Source organism: Emys orbicularis, chromosome 9 (genome assembly GCF_028017835.1).
Source record: "Emys orbicularis isolate rEmyOrb1 chromosome 9, rEmyOrb1.hap1, whole genome shotgun sequence".
NCBI classification, from domain to species: Eukaryota; Metazoa; Chordata; order Testudines; family Emydidae; genus Emys; species Emys orbicularis.
Window position 1 is genome coordinate 21,536,690 of NC_088691.1, and position 12,746 is coordinate 21,549,435.

The following is a 12,746-nucleotide window of genomic DNA, read 5'->3' on the forward strand; positions in this document are numbered from 1 at the left end:
TTATGCCAGGTGAAAGGGGCAGAGCTGCATAAAGCTCTATATCCACCTGTGGGAAGATTTCCTCAGTGCACAAACTGTGGAAGACCACTAAAAGTCTGTCCTGGCTTCTGAGGATTCCCTTGACAGCACTAGCATAGGGGGTGTCCTGGGGCAGGGCCACAGCATGGAGTGCTGTGGAGACTCTGGTAGCCTAGGGAGGCTGCCATAAGTTTGACAACACCCCAGGTTTGTCTCAGTTACGCTGGTGGCATCGGATGTCCCCAGAGAAGCCCATAGTTGGAAGGGCCCAATGTAGCTTAAATCTATCATAGATACCTTCTGCCTTTTGGGCTCCCAGTTATGTGCTGTACCTTTAAGGGTACCTCTGCTCTTTGAGCTGGAGGTGTGTTTTCCAGCTTGAGTAGACATTCCTGTGCTAGTTCCAATTGAGCTAGTGCATTAAAAATAGCATGTAGTTGTGGCAGTGTGAGCAGCTAGCCATCATGAGCACAATCCCATCCAAGAGCTAGGTATGTACCGGGGGCAGCTAACCTCTCCTGCCATTCACACATCCATGGCTACATACTATTTTTAGCACATTAGGTTCATCAGAATAGCACGGGAATGTCTCCTTGAGTTGGAAATGATACCTGCAGCTCAAAGTGTAGACATACCCTAAGACACAGCACCAGTAACATAGTGGCATAAAAAGAAGTGGGTAAACTAATCTAAATTCCATATTCCCCAAATGAGAAGAGGGTAAACTCAGTTTAGCTGTTTACACCCTTGACTACACTGCTGCACAGAACCTCACCCTTAATGATTGAAGCCCAGAGCTCATGAGTGGTCCTGCAATAGTAAGAAAAAAACAAAAACAAAATCCCACACTGAGTCTCCATTCCATTACACAGGCTTTCCAAAGAAAATCATGGAATTACTATGGCATGAAACTGGTATAATGGAGTGGAGAATCAGGTCCAATGTACCCAATGTTGGGGGGGGGGGCAGAATCAGTAAGGAAAGTGGATTTTTGTTTCCATTAAGCCATGCGGAGAGGTTGGTGTGTGTGGAGGGGATGTTTTAAAGCCTGGGAAACAGGTATTGTAAGGGAGGGAGAAACAGCTGGATAATGTCTCTAGCAATGCCATGAATGAATCTGTTAACTGAACAGGCCTCTCTCTATCTTCAGATTTCTAAAGTGTGTGCTGCAAGCACAGCTGATTAAACCACCTGTGTGATATTACATTTAAAATGGGAACCCAATAATTTTAAAATTAAAAATGTTGACCAGTGTGTAATAATTTTGGAAATATTTAAAGTAAAGTTCCTTCCCCACTTACTGAAGTAGCTGTTGGTTTTGTGGCACTGAAAGTTATGCTACAGATGATGTATAGTTCTGTAAGCTTGCTAAAAATAGTTAATGGGGCAAGTTTACAAATTGGAGATGGTAGAGTCCTCAGTTAATTATTCTGATAGAAGGGGACAAAAACCACTTGACATTTGTTACTCATTGTGTGCTCCCTGCTATCTTCATCAGATTTTCACGCAACACTCTCATACACAAGATCTTTGTTTCAGTAAGAAATCATTGTCTAAATTGCTCCACCAATTTTACTTAAAGCTGTAGAAAATTAAACCACATCATTTTATCCTGGTTTGTATGTCTTTCCAAAGTAGTTGCAGCTGTTGTCTTACTCACAGGTGTCAGTGCATTTTGTCTGGTTATTACAAACCCCCCTCCCCTTGTTTGCCTGTTCTTGGTCAGATTATTATAGTGGTGCCACCCCTGTAATAGTTAAGTATAACACTTGGCAGTCCCTTATCACCTTACTGTCTAGAGTTTGTAATTCAGACAACATTTTTTGTTCTGGACTGAAACTTGGCACATGAGATCTCATCACAGGAGTCAGTGGGTTCACAAAATATGGAAACACCTGGCAAGCTTTCTCCCCCCCCCCCCCCCCCCCCCGGTAAACATTCAAATAGTCCAAAAGAAGGCTACAAGAGTGACCAGAGTATTAAAAGGCATGAGATAACTGGATGTGTAGAGTTTAGAAGAAGTGATAGAGGGGATGTAAGTGATCATCAGTTCCTGAATAGTAAGAATTACTAAGGTGGTCAGGGGAAGAATCTGGAGGTAACATTTAGAAACTAAAGGGGGAAACTAGTAAACTGAGTTTGAAAAAAAAAATATCCAGGGATAGAATTGAAGTCTTGATTTATGTCCCTGATTTTGCAACTGGCTTTGTGTGGGTGGATCTCTGCACCTGCACAGAATCCCCCTGAGTTCAAAGGGTCTCCATATGAATTTGAGGGACTGCTCATGTGGAAAAAGTTGCAGTATCAGGACCCATGCAAGGAACTATTTGGGAAGGGGAAGTGCTAGACTAGATGATCCAGGAGGTCCCTTCTAGTTTTTTAATTTATGAATAAAATACTGCATGTCCAATTATAAAGATTTATTTTTTTCTGACAACTAGAGCAGGCTTATTCTTTAAAATATCTTTCAGTGGCAGTTAATTCTTCCTATGGACTATTGTGTTTTGTTTTTTTAGAAAAAACTTGACCAGATTCTTTGCATTTTTGCAGCTAGATTTCATATGCTAGGCCTTAATCTGCATCTATTAGAACTGCAGTGAATCATTACCAGGAACTATATCGGCTCAGATTGCAATGGGCTCCAAACCCCTACATAAGAGATGAAGAGAGAATTTGTTATGTGCTGACATCGTTCTCTGTAAGGAATAGACTGGGACAGTCCCTGCCCTGCGAGCCTTAGTCTGAAGAAGTATCCTGTTTGAATCCAGCAGCTCAGTTGATAGCAACCAAAAGTTCTTACCATCTGGTGGGGTGTTCTGTAGCCTGTATGAAATAAATGCAATGTACGAGCATCCTTGTGACTAGAAACCGCACAGTTGTTGCCAGCTGGCCACCTTGTTGGCAGTCTTGGAGAAAGGGCAAGAAATTAATAGGCCTAGAGAAAACATCCTCCCTCTCTTGTGTATTCTATCAAGGCAAACTTGAGGAGTATTGGCAGGTGACAGACTGGGGAAGTGTGTGCTGTTGCTGCCCTGTTTTTGTGGATAAAAAGAGGACTTCTGTCTCCTGTGTTGTCACTCCAGCAACTTTAACCAGAAAGGAGAAGAAACTAAAGATAAATATATATGTACACACTGTGTAAATATGTACATGCACGCACACAGCATAGGGTAACAATGGTTCTACAGAAGCTATTGATATTTCTGATATTGGCTCAGACTGACCTTCTCTTAGCAAATTTAAGAAAGTGCACAGCTGGAAGAAAACAGAGGAAAGGGAAACAAGTTTTGTTGTTTTTGCTAGTCTCTAAATTCAGTAAGAAACAGCCAAGAAAATTCTTACATGAAAGGACAAAATCCTCCCTAAATTACATCCACATAACCATATTAAAGCTGGTGGAATTGCATAGGTGTAACTGAGAACAGAATACAATCCTAAATATTTATTTTTAAAAGTCCGAATGCTCTTCTGCCTGTAAACAGGCAGAAGGTAGCAGATTGGATAATTCAATGGTCTTTTCTGCTTCTACTGTCTAGAATTTTGAAGTTTTACATAATGATGAGTTGCTTTTCATTTTTCTCCCCCACATTCAATTAAGATATTGGGGAAAGCTTTAATTAGACAGTTTGTAGTTTACATATGGAAAAAAGATAGAGGCCAATGCTAGAACAAAGTTTGAACCTACCTCCAGAAATTCTAACCTGGGCAGAACAATCCACTGTCGGTTGTTGGTGTCCATGGGTGGCATAGATCTGCCATAGTGGCACAGCCAACAATTGCTATTGTCACCCTGCACAGTTTAGAGCAGCCTGGAGGATCAGTCCAGTGTAGTGTGGGCGCAGAATTGGGGAATCTCAGAAGGGCAGTTTGAAACTTCTCTCCTCCAGATATGCTCTTGGGTTGCCTCTGATAAACCTGACTTCAGCACAGTGAGCCAGATTGAGTCCCTAATGTATCAAGAAGGTATTGAATGTACGTTGGGCCAAACTCTGCTGTGGTACTCTGGTATAAGTCAAGACTTACACCAGTATAACAGAGCAAAATTTGTCTTATTGAGGAACTTTCATTCACAGTTCAGCTTCCCTCACTGCTTCCTCTTGCAGTAAAAAGTCAAAATCCAGCATCTGACATCTCCATCTGAGGCTATGAAATTGACTGGGATGAAACACATTCCACCACACTGGGTAAAATTCTGCTTTCATGTACATCTCTGATATAAGAGAGGGCAGAATCTATCCTTGCTACTTCATCGCCAGATCACTTGTGGTGGGGAAGAAAAATTAATCCCTTATGCAAATGTCCTATAAAAAATAATCTTCCTATGGGTTTTTCAGCTATCCTACAGAAAATAGAGAATTCTAGCGCAGGAATATAATTCTGAAGTAGGACTATAAAAAGTTATAGAAATTAAGCTTTCTAGATTAATTTATATTAAGATATTAGTTTAATCACATTAAAGTCTAGAGGACTTTCCCATAAGAAATAAGGGGTCAGTATAGAACTGCCATATAATCTGCAAAAGCAGCAATTGCAAATAGTGGGATATCAATAAGTGGATTGATGTTTAGATGGGTTAATTTTAAAATAAACATTCTCTCCAGAATCAAAGTCCCCTTTTAAACTAGGATGGGAACTGCCACCTGAAACACTATTCCCTACCCCCATGCTACTTTCACTGGTATATGACAATGGGTAGATGTCTTTAATGCTGAATTTTATAAAAGTTTCCCAGTTTCAAATACAGTTGTATAATGTGAGGAATGCTGCTCACCATGAAATCTTCAGGGATTATTGTGGTAGATGGAAAGTAGTGCTGCTTTCTTCTTACGTGTATTGTATGGACAACATCCAGATCTGATATGAGCATTGACATGTGCTTATTCAACTACTGCAGTAGCTGGCAGGGTTTTACTGGAACAAAGGCATATGCCAAAGACATGCCTATGCACATTACACATTTAAGATCCCGTAAACCATAATGCTGACTTAGTATTATCTTCCTTTCTTTAAAATAAATGGAATTTATGGAGACACAGGAGGATGTGTATTAGGAATGCCTATTGTTTATATAGTTGATAGACACGTGGTCTTCTTCTCAAAAGCATACCAGAACCTTGGAAAGAAGCGCACTACTAGCTACTTGGATGAAGTCTGAGTCTTAACTTAAGGTCTCCTAGTCTTTTTGTTTTGGTTTGGACTTTGTGTTTTAATTTCAGGAGAAGTTCAGATTATTAATTAAAGTTTAGATGCACTGGATGCCTTTTCCCTTCCTCTCCACAAAACTACTTGCTTACACAAACATCAATTTAAGGATGGAATAACAACCTTATAAACTTATTTTTTTGGACAGACATGGCTGCCAAGTTCAAAGTGTGTATCAAAGAGAGAAGTGAGGGGAGATGGGTGGAGCAGAAAAAGCATCTAACAAAAATGTATAATAAATAAGGTGTGTGGCAGTCCTGAGGGAAAATGATAAAGCAACTTGCTAGCTGCTTTTCCTGCTACACCTAACACTACTTCTGCTTTCCTAGCATTCATTTTACACATTTTGAATTAAAATAATCACAAATTAAAACTACCTAACCACCTAAACTTGTCTTCTGAACAATTTACATACCACTGAATCGCTGTTAAATTTGGCCCTCAAGAGACCCATTGTTTAGGTCTTTGAGATAATTATATTTAGACACTTCTGTAAATATGTATTGTACCTTTTTAATAAAAAGGTGGTCGGAGGGAACCCATTTGGAATTATTACCCAGGCAATGTTCATTTAATGACAGGGCTAGATTCTCTTTGTGTTGCATGGATGTGAATTAGGAATAATTATTGAAAAATCAAATCAAATTACACTCTTGTAAGTAAGAAGAGACTCAAGCATAGAGTCGCTTTGCTTTAGAATGTTAGAATTGCTAGATCAATGATGTTGCTGTATCATTAACTGGTCCAAGAAATGGATATTTTATTTGCCTGCCTTGTCTGGTTTGTTTTACTTCCCCAGGAAGCCTAAGGTACTAATTATTTCCCAGTAGAGTGCCATTCAACAAGTCAGCTACATCCTCCTTTGTAAAGGTGTCATTTCACAGGCAATAGCTTTAAAAAAATGTGTGGTCTTGTAACAAATGCAACTAATAATATGCTGTAACATTAAAAAACTTGCATCATATTGGGGACCTGATGTAGTACAGCTCATTCTGGAGAGAATTTCCATGGGATAGTTCTAAAATGAGAAGAGGAGATGGTGCATAATAGAAATGCTGACACATCCTCAGTATGAACAATACTGTACTGTCTGGATATTTGAAAGAGTCTGAGCTGGATTCTGATCTTTTACATGGGTGTAAATTGCAAGTAACACAACTGAAGTCAATGGAATTACTTTGATTGCAGTAAAACAGCTAGGTCTAGTCCTCTGCTCTTGTTCTCTGGGAATACCTTAAGTACTCTACACTGAAATTTGTGGCATTCATATAATTCTGGCTTGTAAGGCACTTGTAGATAAATAAGTAAGTCAGCATTTTCTCAGTGCTGAAGTGTTCTGATTCTTTCCTCATGTTCACTGTAAATCAGGAGTCTTTTAATTGAAGTTAGTCACACAGTGTAAAACCAGTGAAAGGGGAGGGGGGAATTGGGCCTACTGCTGTGTTTGATTTCATTAGTATAACATTTCACACCAGTTTGCAAAATTCATATAAATAAAAGCAGGAAAGAAACTTTCCTGTGACCAGATGTCCTGATTTTATAGGGACAGTCCCAATTTTTGGGTCTTTTTCTTATATAGGATCCTATTAGCCCCCACCCCGTCCTGAATTTTCACATTTGCTGTCTAGTCACCCTACTTAGTCCCCTACTCTAAGCACACACTTAAGTGCTTTACTGAATAGGGATGGATTTAAACACATGCTTAGGTGCTTTGCTGAATTGGGGCCCTTGTTTAGACTATGGGCTAGTCTACACTGGCAATGCTAGAGTGCTGTCGCGGCAGCACTTTAATGTGACTTGTGTGGTCGCGCTGAAACTTCCTTGCTCAGGGGGGTGAAAAAACTGTAAATTGCCAGTGTAGACAAGCCCTAAGGCTGTCATACTACCGGCTTCCTACTTCGTTAAGCCTTGTTCCAGAAACTTTTTTTCTGTCTACATTGGCCAGTCAAACCATGCTAGCACATCTCCAATAAGAATAATGTTTAATAGACACTCATTTTGAAGTCTGTTTTTAAACATGAGAAAATAGTAATTTCTGGTATTACACCTGCCCCTGATGTCCCCTGCCTTTTTTATGGTTTTACAATCATTTTCTTATTATTCTGGTAACTAGTTTCTCTATTTGTTGCTGTAAGAAATATCCACACAAAATTCTGTGAAATGAACTAACTGAAAAGAGAAAATTATTTTTCTCCAAATCCCCTTTCATTTATTGTAATCTTAGTGGTTAAACAGTGGGTCAAAATGGTTAGGATAGAAGAAAGATCTTTAAATTGGTGGTATCTCTTTAAGCTTAGTGTGCTAAAGGAGTGCTAACTTGGTTTTTCCTGGCCAGTACACCCAGAACTAGACAGAGCTTCGCAATAACTTAATAGAGACTGGATTAAAAATGCTCTCAGAGATGGCTTATTATAATAACTCCTAAAGTTAATAATTAAAAGGATCACCTTTTTCTTTAGCTGTACAAAGACATGCTGATTGTAGCTGCCTTTCTTTGGTGCTTTTACCTCTGGTGGTTTAACCTTTGGCAATATCAGTAAGCAAAGAACAGTAAGGAACAGCAATAGAACACCAGAATGAATGGTGTCCCCTTTGAAAACTATTCCTGGATTTGATCCTGATTTGGCCTACCTTAAGTGGTGGTGGTTTGTTTTGTTTTTAAACCCAACGTTTTTTTAAGTAGTCTGTGCTTAGCAATAACAGCAACAATTATCTCTGCACCATGGCTGGACAGCAACTGAGCTAGGGTTGTGAAACATATTAGCAACATGAAATGCTCAAAATATGAGCATTACTGTATTTCACATGAACTTGGTCCCTTTTCTGGATGCCAAACTTTCACTCAAGATGGAGCCCAAATTTAGCTTAAAAAACCAAAACTCTTCATTGTGAAAATGAGCAAAATTCTGCATGTTTTTTCCAGGTAATTCACCATTTTATGAAGATGCAAAATTTTGCAATTGTGTGAAAACTGGTCACACAAAGTTGCAGAAAGTTTCACAGTTATTTTCCTATTCTTTCATGCTGTCCTAGATATATTTGGATGTATGTTGCACTGGCTGCTCTCTTTGTCGTCTTTGCTCTGAGCAATCAGGAGGGTGCTGATGCTTACAAGAACTTTATATTTGCATCCATGATCTCAACCAACCCAGCATGCTCTAGATTTGTGTTTTGGCCATCCAAGGAATTTAGATTAATTGTTGCCGCTCTTATTCGTTTTTAATCCAGTAATTGGAATGTTGCATTTCCAGTCTCCCAGGGAAATGTGTTCATAAACTTAATAAGTAAAATAATATTAATGCAATAAACTATTGCATAGTTTACCTAATCTAGGCATGCACTGTATGTAGTTAGTTAAAAATCCATTTTGAGATTTTTAGCTTGGGGCTTTCCATGGGATCAATGTAGCATGTAAGTGTAACCCACACACCTTCTGGGTGTGGTGTTCTCTCCCATCTAGTGGCACTGAGACCACTTAGGCCTGGTCTAGACTGGGGGAGGGGAATTGATCTAAGTTACTCAGCTACGTGAATAACGTAGCTGAAGTCGACGTACTTAGATCTACTTACCGCGGTGTCTTCACTGCGGTAAGTCGATGGCTGACGCTCTCTCGTCGACTACCAGAGTCGACGGGAGAGTGCTCGGCAGTCGCTGCCTGTCAATCCAGTGGGTAATATAGACAAGCCCTTAGAGAGAGAGAGATAAAATGAGTCTGCTCTACAGCCTTAGCTAACAGCCAGTTGGCTTTTAGCTCACGTGGTAGAGGCTCATGCACTAAGCTCCAGAGGCTCTAAGTTCGATCCTGACAACCAGCGTCTGTTGGCATTACATAAACGCTTTCGTCTAATTGCACAATATAAAACTTTTAAACTACCAAAATATTTTCTACAGTACAAATAGTAACTGTATGTTCCCTTATTTTGTAATATGTAAAGTTTTCTAGGTCTCGCTGACCATTTTTCTCAAGAACGTAGAAAGAAGTTTATTGTTTCTACATAACTATGTCAGCTTTTAGTTCAGAATTACAGATGAGCCAAAACCAAAATAGCTTATCTCAACACCTCAGTTCCTCACCCTCCCACCAATACATAATTGTTTTTTGCATAAAGTCTTGGACCTAGGTCTTGAGAGACCTGAGTTCAATTGTCTGCTCTGCCACAGACTTCCTGTATGACATTAGGCAAGTCACTTGTGGTTCAGTTCCCCATCTGTAAAGTGGGAATAATACTATTTCTCTACCTCATTGGAGTGTTGTGAGGATAAATACATGAAAGATTGTCAGGTGTTTAGATATGAGAATTGCAGGGAAGGGAGCACATGTAAGTACCATAGATAGACCTGGATTGGATTTTGCACATCTGTGCTCCAAACTGTTTTATTTTTTATGATTGAGCTAAGTGCTGAAAACAGGAAGTGGAAATGTCAGAACTTCAAATGATAGCATTGCAAACAGTGATGCTTTAATATCTGGATACTTCAAGAACAATCACAATTATTTTTCTCTAAAAGAAGTACTACAGTAATATAAAGAAGCTTAGTACAGTCAGAAGTATAACCTTGGGAAGGGTGTTTTTTTTTTTTTTTTAAGACTAGCATTCCTTGTTAAAATATCCCAATTATGAGAGTATTGAATCAGTATTTGCAAGTTTTAAGAATTATCTGAATTTAATTTTAATTGGAATTCCATAGCCTGAAATAGTACTGAAAGGTTCAGTGTTTGTGTGTTTCTTGGCACACTACATAATTTATTAGTGCTATTACTAATGCTGCAGATGAGCACAGAGAGGGGATCTATATCTGATACAAGGAGTGCTGGAAGCTCCATCACTTGGCACAATTAAAACAAGAATAGTCAATCCACTAACATATTGCAGGGAATAGTTTTGCATTGGCAGAGTAGACAACCTAATAGAGAAAGGAAGAGACCTAATTTCTATTATTCTGTGATTCAGTGTTGTAGTACAAGAAAATAGGATATACAGTAGAACCTCAGAGTTATGAACTCCAGAGTTACAAACTGACCAGTCAACCACACACCTCATTTCAAACTGGAAGTACACAATCAGACAGCAGCAGAGACAAAAAACCCCACAAAAATACAGTACAGTACTGTTAAATGTAAACTACTGATGGAAAAGGCCTAAAGACCTAAATAGAACTAAGGACGTGCATTTAACCATGTTAGCTATTTGTTAACCAATTTAATTGGCTCACTTGGCTCACAAGTATATGCAGCTGTTTCCCCATATCTCCCCAAGGTTTTTAGTGTAAAGGGTCAACAAATGTACCTTGTTTTCCCTTCAAAATGATAAATGTATCTGCAACAGATGTCCCTTGTATCTTCCTCCCCAAAATAATATATGTATCCTGTGTAACCTATTATCTATAGGTCAGTATAATGACGCAAAAGGATGAAGGCTAAGTTGTTTGTCACTGGTTATAAAAAGGGCCTGTTCGGCCATGTAAGGTGTGTCTCTCCTCTGGCATGAGCCGATGAGAGCACCCGCTCAGCTGATCGATCAATAAAGAACATGGTACCCGTCTTCTTGTCTCTCCGTGCCTCCTTGGTGTAATTAGGTAAGCTCCGGGGAGAACGGGCCCTATTCGGCTAACACTACTAAAAAAAAAAAGGGAAAGCAGCATTTTTCTTCTGCACAGTAAAGTTTTAAAGCTGTATTAAGTCAATGTTCAGTTGTAAACTTTTGAAAGAACAACCATAATGTTTTGTTCAGAGTTACAAACATTTCAGAGTTACGAATAGCCTCCATTCCCCAGGTGTTCGTAACTCTGAGGTTCTACTGTACTTTTATATGTGTGTAAGAACCCATGATGTATTTGGTGTGGTAAAGCCAAAACACGACAGTTCCTTCCTAAGAAATTTGCACTCTAGCACATGCAAGACATGAAATACTGAGAAATCTAGAGGAAAGTTTTTGCTTTCTAGGATTTATTCCTCCCGCTTTATCCTCTTCCTTTTTTGTAGTGTATAGGAATAGGGTAGTATCTCTTTAAATAGTCTGAACTCTCCAGTGGCATTCACTATATTCTGTGTTTTAGAAGCACCCAGAAAATAGTCAGGAGCAATAATAGCATGCAGCTAGGCCTTATAGGGTTGTGCATATTTAGTAAACACAGTTATTTAGGACCTAACTTTGCCCTGTGGCTTCTTCATACTGTGTGTTTGTGTAGTGCAAAGAGTAAAAGACAACATTTTTCTTAGTGTTAGGGTAGACAAGGCATTTGACTGATGTAGTTGGTATTTGTGGGAAGAAAGGGTCTTGGGGACAGATTTGAATAATATAGGGGGCTTGGCACATTGTCTTAAGCCACAACCCAGAAGAAGTCAAAAAAGTGGAAGCAGGGGAAGGAAGCTAAGTGGCGTTGATTGGTATAATTGGAGTGAAACAGGAGAGAAGAAACAAGAGTGTGTTGTGAGATGGAGTGGAGACAGTTGATTTTTGGCCCTTGAAGATGAAGATGAGAAGTTTAAACTTGATAGAAGCTTCCCATGACGACTCCAGGTGTATTTTAAATTGCATCTTTAGAACTTGAATCTGAGTTTACAGGGCCTGATTGTGCTCTCACTTTTGGTATAAGAGTGACTAGACTAGAGTGACTCTGTAAAAGCTAATGCACTCAGACCAGTGTGAGAGTAGAACCAAACCCTCAGTGCTGGAACTGCATCCTCCAAACATTTAGTGTAACAAAACTGATTCTTAAGCAGTTGTCTTTGCTGAGTAACTTCTTACTAATTTTACTTACACAGAACATCTGCTTTTTGTTTGAAATCACTGAACAGCCAGTCGGCATGTTCAAGCTTGCCACCTCACTAGTGCTGTTCACAAACTACTAGCTTGCCGACGGGTGTGGGCTGGGTTTCATCACTGATGTGACAGGTTTAGGTTCCCAAACGTCTGAAGCAACTTCCTCTTTGCTGAAAGGACAGTGATGTAAGGTAAATCCTATCTGAGCACTTGGAGGAGTTAGACAAATTGGGTGTCCAGTTTCCTATTTTTAAATATGGAATCTTCAAAAATTAGATTTGGCGTTAACAGTGGGATTATAGGGAAATAGAATTTATAAGAAATATATTTACTGGATTCAGATACGGAAGTCTCTTTCCCACTAGTCTAGAAATGACATATGGGATTTACCTCCTCATGTTGTAGCACAAAGAGCAGAGAATGAAACCCTGTAGGATACGTTTGAAAAGGCCTACAGTGGTTTATCAGCAAAAGTAGGAGTGAATTCTTGGTTTTCACTGAGAAACTATGTATTGTTTAATCACCTGCCAAAATGTTTTATGCAACTATTAGAACATGTAGTATAAACCCAAAAGCACAGCTGTGCCTCTGTGTCTTACTGATAGTTATTGGGCTTTGGAAAGCATGGGGTGGACAGGTGGGGGTGTTAAGTTGATGGTATTGGGCTGACCGAATGCAAGTATTCAGTGGTGTCAGGGGCTTGTCTGAAGTTGTAATATTACCTCTTAGCTTTCAAGATAAGTGAGGATCAAAAAGTGTCCT